Source organism: Lupinus angustifolius, chromosome LG08 (assembly GCF_001865875.1).
Source record: "Lupinus angustifolius cultivar Tanjil chromosome LG08, LupAngTanjil_v1.0, whole genome shotgun sequence".
Taxonomy (NCBI): Eukaryota; Viridiplantae; Streptophyta; class Magnoliopsida; order Fabales; family Fabaceae; genus Lupinus; species Lupinus angustifolius.
In genome coordinates this window covers 2,901,162-2,907,788 of record NC_032016.1, presented here as the reverse complement: position 1 = coordinate 2,907,788, position 6,627 = coordinate 2,901,162, and the positions used below count along the sequence as shown (strand labels likewise).

At 31.2% G+C, this 6,627-nt stretch overlaps 1 pseudogene; it reads right to left on the bottom strand.

Annotated features, from left to right (window-relative positions):
- On the bottom strand, window positions 1,973–3,484 carry LOC109354258 (annotated as a pseudogene).

The window sequence follows — 6,627 nt, the reverse complement described above, 5'->3', positions numbered from 1 at the left end:
TGACAGATCTAGGAGAGCTAGCTTACTTTCTTGGCATAGAATTCCTCAAGACATCAAGAGGAATCATAATGCATCAGAGAAAGTACATTGTTGATGTACTAGAAAGATTCAATATGCTGAAATGCAAATCTGTATCAGTACCAACAGAAGGCAATCAGAAACCAAGTGAAGCAGAACATGAAATACTGGTTGATGCAACTCTCTATAGACAAATGGTTGGATGCCTTAGATTCATCTGCCATAGCAGGCCTGAAATAACATATGGAGTAGGAGTGATAAGCAGGTACATGGCATGTCCTACTCAATCATACTTGGTAGCAGCAAAGAGGATTCTCAGGTACTTAAATGGAACACCAAATTATGGTGTTCTGTTTCCAAAACAGAACCAGAAAAATGAGTCAGGATTTGTGGGTTTTTCAGACTCTGATTGGTGTGGAGACAAAGAAGATAGGAGAAGTACCTCAGGGTATGTATTCACCATCTTTGGTGCACATGTGTCATGGAATTCAAGGAAGCAAGATGTGGTTGCTCTCTCAACTTGTGAAGCAGAATACATTGCAGCTTGCAATGCTACTTGTCAAGGTCTATGACTAATACACTTGATGACAGAATTGAGGTATGGAGAGTTTGAGAACTTCGAACTAATGGTGGACAATCAACCTGCTATAAATTTAGCAAAGAATCCAGTCAGCCATGGAAGGAGCAAACACATTGAGAAAAGGTTTCACTTCCTAAGGGATCAAGTTGGAAAAGGCAGGGTTAAAATGGTGCATTGCTCCACTGATTTACAAAAAGCTGATATTTTGACAAAGGCACTCAAGGTTGACAAATTTAAAAGGTTTAGAGATATGTTGAATGTGTGTAGCTTTGGTGATGAGATGGTGTAGTTGTTTTTGCTGTCATTACTTGTAAAAGAAGTAACTTTTTGATTAAGAGGGGATGTTAGCAATTGTAATCAAAAGAGTTAGTTGAGTTAGTTTTGTAGTTTCTAAATATAGCAAGTAGTTGAAGTTAGTTAGTTTTGTTATAGAAATGAGTATATTAGTTTGTACAAACTTGAGAAATAGATGTACATTCATTGATACACAACCCTCTCAATTTCTCTATCTCAGTCACCTTCTCTTTCTCTCTTTTTTCTTTCTTTCTTTCTTTCTGTTCTGTGCATCACAAATTCTCCAACAGTGTACACAATGACAAATTTGTCTATTTATACTTTGAAATATTTTTTTAGATGCATGTATGTACAAATGATAAAGTTGTTAAAAGATAAGACAATTTTATTTGTTAAGAGGATAACTTTTTTAAATCATGTTACATAAAATATAATATAACTCTATCTTAAACCTCTAAATAACTTGTTTTTGGTATGTGTATGGTGGGTGTTCCCTGATCAAAGTAAGTTTTATTTCTACTAAGAAGTAAGACCAGCTTCAACATACGACTTCATAATTTCATTGGCCATAAAGTACGAAGAGCAAAAAAACTGAAATTATTAGAAGAAACTAGTTTATATCTCTTAGACTTCTTCTCACTCAGACATGAAGTTAGATAAAACAAAAATTAGTTTTTCCTTTATATATATAAAAAAACAAGTAGGATGAAAGGAAACTAGTTAATTAGTCCATTATAAGATTAAAGCAAGCCAAAAGCCACAACTTCATTTTATCTTTGCTTTGGAAATTAATTTAGATATTGTAGATTGTATGGGACAAGATTAAAACTCTAAACACTTGATGAAGATATAACTGAGAAAAGATGGAAAATTTGACATAAGACAACTCATTATATGAGGGGTGATTCCAAAACACCCATCTAATGATCTTCTTTTTTGTGTGTTCAATTTAATTAACAAAGAAAGGTATTTATTTAGGATTATGAATAGGACTTCAATTAGAAATAGGAGAACACATAGTTATAACTTTGTTTCCATTCAATAAAAGACAATATATGCACACGAGACTGTTTTCTTGTATCAATACAAAACAAAAAACTTGGATGATATGAAATACATGTCACCTCCTTCAATTCAATCTCTCTTTCACACATAATATAATAGCTCATTTGAAACAAATCTCTGCATGAGATTTCTCATCTGAAAACTTGAAAGGATCATTGAAAATAACTGCATAGCATATAGCATCACACCATATATAGATGCTGCAATAACCAGAAATGTTGCCAAACTTGATCAAAGAAACTTGCACTGTATCTTTCTCCATTAAGACCCTGACATTAGAGTATACCTCCAAATAGTTCCCGAGAACCCAAGCTGAGACCATGTTCTTCCTTCACTCCCATACACTATCTCCTCTCTTCTTTTTGCATGATTCTCATACACCACAACCCAAACCTCTAGCTTCTGATCCTTTCATGATTCTTAGCCTTTTGCATGAAGTCACAAACATACTGCACAAAAAGTACAGTTCTATTAGATTGAGATCTATTTATAGCTAATGGTGAAACAATAGACATAAACAAAAGCAGTGAGAACAAAAGAGAGAGAGAGAGAGATAGAACTTACTCCCATGGAACATCTCCAACTAGCATCAAGTCACCATCCTTGTCTTCATATGTAGGTGCAAAATCAGATCCCTTATAACCTTCTTTTTCAGAGTATTCACCTGAAAAAGCAAAACCAAGGTCATTTAACTTTCAGCATATATAAAAATTTGATTAAATAGTTTCATCACAAGGGTGGCAAAAAAATTAACATTTTGTTTTCAAGTTTCAACTCTCACCTATGGTTAACTTGAACATGTTTTCTAGAGCCTTGAGGAGTTGTGGATAGCTTCCATAAACCCTCAAATCTATCTTTCTAAGGTAAGGTGCTCCATCCATGCTTACTTTCACATAGATCCCAGCAGCTTCAGATTCTTGGAGGCTGTTTTTCCTGTAGGATCTGATTGGTGGCCACCCCACTATCTTTGCCCTATTATGTCAAAAACATATTCAATGAATTAGTTACCTAATGTTTTTTAAGATTCAATTGAAACAAACATCAAACAAGTTTCATGTATAATATCATAAGCCACATGAGAAAAATGCTTTTAAGGCTTAACAATAATAAAATATGTTAACTAAACTTACTTAGAAGGAGGGGCTGCATCACTTTTCATATGTTGAGCATTAGAACCCTTTGAACCACACTCCTCAGAAGTTTCAGGCAATGACCTTTTGTTGGTTCTAACACCAGATTTTGTTTTTTCATCATTTTCTTCTGTCCCTGGCAACCCTAATCTAAGTTCTGTTGCCTTAAGGTTGAGATCATTCTCATATGCCACTTTGCTTTCCATCTTCTCTTAGTGCAATCCCAAAACCAATTGTATAGACAACAAGAAAGTTCTTAATTGCTTATGCTTCTATGTGGATGAGTCTCTTCTATTCCTTGTGAAAAGTTAAGAGTTGAAGATGATATGTGATGAAATTGTGAGGGTGCTACAAATAATATGGTTTGTTTTATAGAGATATATTATGAAGATAAAAGAGATGTGTATATTATTAATATGTATGAGTAGATTATGCACAAAGACAAGCTAAGGTGTCGGTAGCAGTTGCAGCAATTTTAAAGCAAAGTGTCCCACAATTGGAGGACAAGGTTGGGACAATTCTCACTCATCCTCTCACATTAGGGTAAGAACAACTATATATTAGATATACATTATCATATATAAATATTGTTGATTTTTTTATTAAGTTATCCCTCAAATCATAAACTACTAATAATCCCTTCCCAATAATTGTTTCTTGAAGGACTTGAACTTGTATACATTGATAAGGAACACCAGGATATATGTAAAATATTATTTAATTTAATATAATATCCATTTTTAATTTATTTATACAATTATTAAAATGAAGATCAACACATGAAATTGGACATTGACTTGTGGACAAAAATCATTGATAAAAGATAAAAATTTGTAAGTATAACAAAAGAACTTTTACATATGAATGTTTATGTTCGTTCATAGGTATATAACAACTTTCTTGTACCTGATATATTTAAAAAAATAAGATTATGTTGTATGTTATTAGGTGAGAATTTAATATATATATTGAAAAAGTTTTTTCCCAATATTATCATACTAAACATAATTTATATATCAATGATTATCCGCTTATATATACAATTAATACACATAAATGATAATATATATTATGACTGTGTAAAGTATTTTAACGTATCATAGACATTAAACTCGTTAATTAATATAAAGTGCTAAATATAAGATGGTATGAGTATAATGTGGAAGTGTATAATTGAAATTAGAAAAGAGATTTTGAGATGGTTAAGGGATGAAGATCATCTATTCTTAACCGTGCCTCATTTTCTATCTCAAACTAATTATATATTGATACGTGAATAAAAATATATTTTAAAAACAAAAAATAATAAAAAATAGCATTCTAATTAATTTGGAACATGGAGTAGAACATCATTTAATATGGATGATCTTTGTCCATGGTCAAGATTGGTTTTGGGAGTTAAATAGGAGCGTAGGCTTTGGGGAAGGGCAAAGGAAACAGACCCATGTGAAGGGAGGGTCCCATTAATTAGAGTCAGAGTTGGACATGTGGGTCATATTTTTTAATTGCTCCATGCCTTGTGGGGTGAGTTCATTTACATGTGAACATGGTTTTAACTTTTAAGAAGCAACTCCTCAATAAATAAAGATGTTAGATGCTCAATAAATAAAGATGTTAGATGCTGCTGGGGATACCTCATTCGGTTGGTCTTAAAAAACAGTAACCTGATTAAATGTTTTGGTCAGATAAAGACTCACAACTTTTGATCAAATTCAGTTTATAAAATTTGATGAATCGAGTAAAAATGGAAGAAAAAAAATCTTTGTATCTAAATTCAAAACCAAATTGTAATTCTATTTTAAAATAAAAGTTTAAAATCCTCAAAACCGAATTTATTTAATCCTTGAATTATATATTAAAGAACAAGTCGGATTGGATTTTGAAATCATTTATATAAACGGACCACTTATGTAACATTTGGTATATTTAAAAGAAGTATAAGACAACATAATAAATTTAATCATTTTTTTTTGTGAGGGGAAATGCAACTTTCATTAATTAATCATAGGTGAAAAAAATATAATGTTTTTTTATTTTCATTTTTAAAATTTATCATGTTTTTTTATTTTGATTTTTAAAATAAAAATTTAATTCATCAAATCACATCATTAAAAAACGTGAAAAAATAGAAACAAAAATTCCGTAACATGTTGATTCCAAACTGGATTGGATTAAATTTTATACTGTAATTAAGCTCACTTGCAAATGAACTGATTTTTATATTCGAATCAAATTGCATCATGTCTCATAATTGATCTAAACCACACCATGAAGACTCCTATTTGGTGGAACTACTAAAATAACTCAAATACTTATATATAAAGGGAGATGAAACAAAAAACTAAATAAAATTTCTTAAATTTCTATAACATCTTATAAGATTTAGTAGGGGCAACAAATCAGATCATCTCATTAGGAGAACCAATATATGGGCATCTCAACTAATAAAATATTGGATTCAATTCAAATCTAATTTATGAATTTCAACCATGTAAAGTGACAGAACCAATATATTTTGATATAAATTGGCCCAGTTCAGATTATCGATTAGTAAGTTAAAAAACACTTACAAATAATAACTTACACAAAAGAATCTGGACAATCCAAAAATCAATTAACATATGAGAAATGTCAAGTATTACAAGTGTAAATGAATAAGTCTTACATTGTGCAAAACTGGAAGAACATATAAGTGGATTGACTCATAGACCTAATACCTTAAGATTTTGGGTCAAGATATGGTGTCAAATCCACATATATGTTTCTTTCTCTTAGCTCATAAAAGAATGATACATTTCATTGATGAAGATCTCCCAAAATACAATCGCAAAAGTATTATTGTGGTTCATTTTGCACAATTTAAGATAAATATGTTAACATAATCCCACAATGGATTAAAATATGGTCAAAATAGTGTTTATAAGGTTTAGGAATATTTCATTCTTATGAACTATTTTTGTCTGATTAGATAGGCTTTTGTGGAAGAGGTGTTGAAAGTATCATATCACCATGCCTCATTCTTATAGGTGCAATTTATATACATATTATGATATAACTAATATTACCAATTAATTTTGAGATGGAAAATTACCATGATATTCGAGCCACAACCTAGTTTTCCATCAAGGGCCAAATAGAGCTCTTCACTTAGTCCAATATGCTTTTATGGATAGGATGTTGCGTAGCACTAGCCTTGACATGCGATATATCTAGCCCATGAATTTATTGAATGTATTACCCTTAAAACTTACATATCTCTTAAAATAATTCATTCCCTCTAAAGGGAGTCTCCCACAACCAGAACCGTGACATGAACATGATATATATCAAAATCGCAGTCCAACTACTACGTTTTTTTCATGGGCCAAAAAAGTTCTTCATTGAGCCTAACAAGTTTTAGAGAAGGGGATGTCAGAAGTCCTACATCACTCTTCCTAAATCTTGTAATATCCCAAAAGATATGTTTTATAATTGAGTTGTTGTATTTACTATCAGGATTTATTTATTAAGGAATATAAAACCACTCATATTTTATTTTAT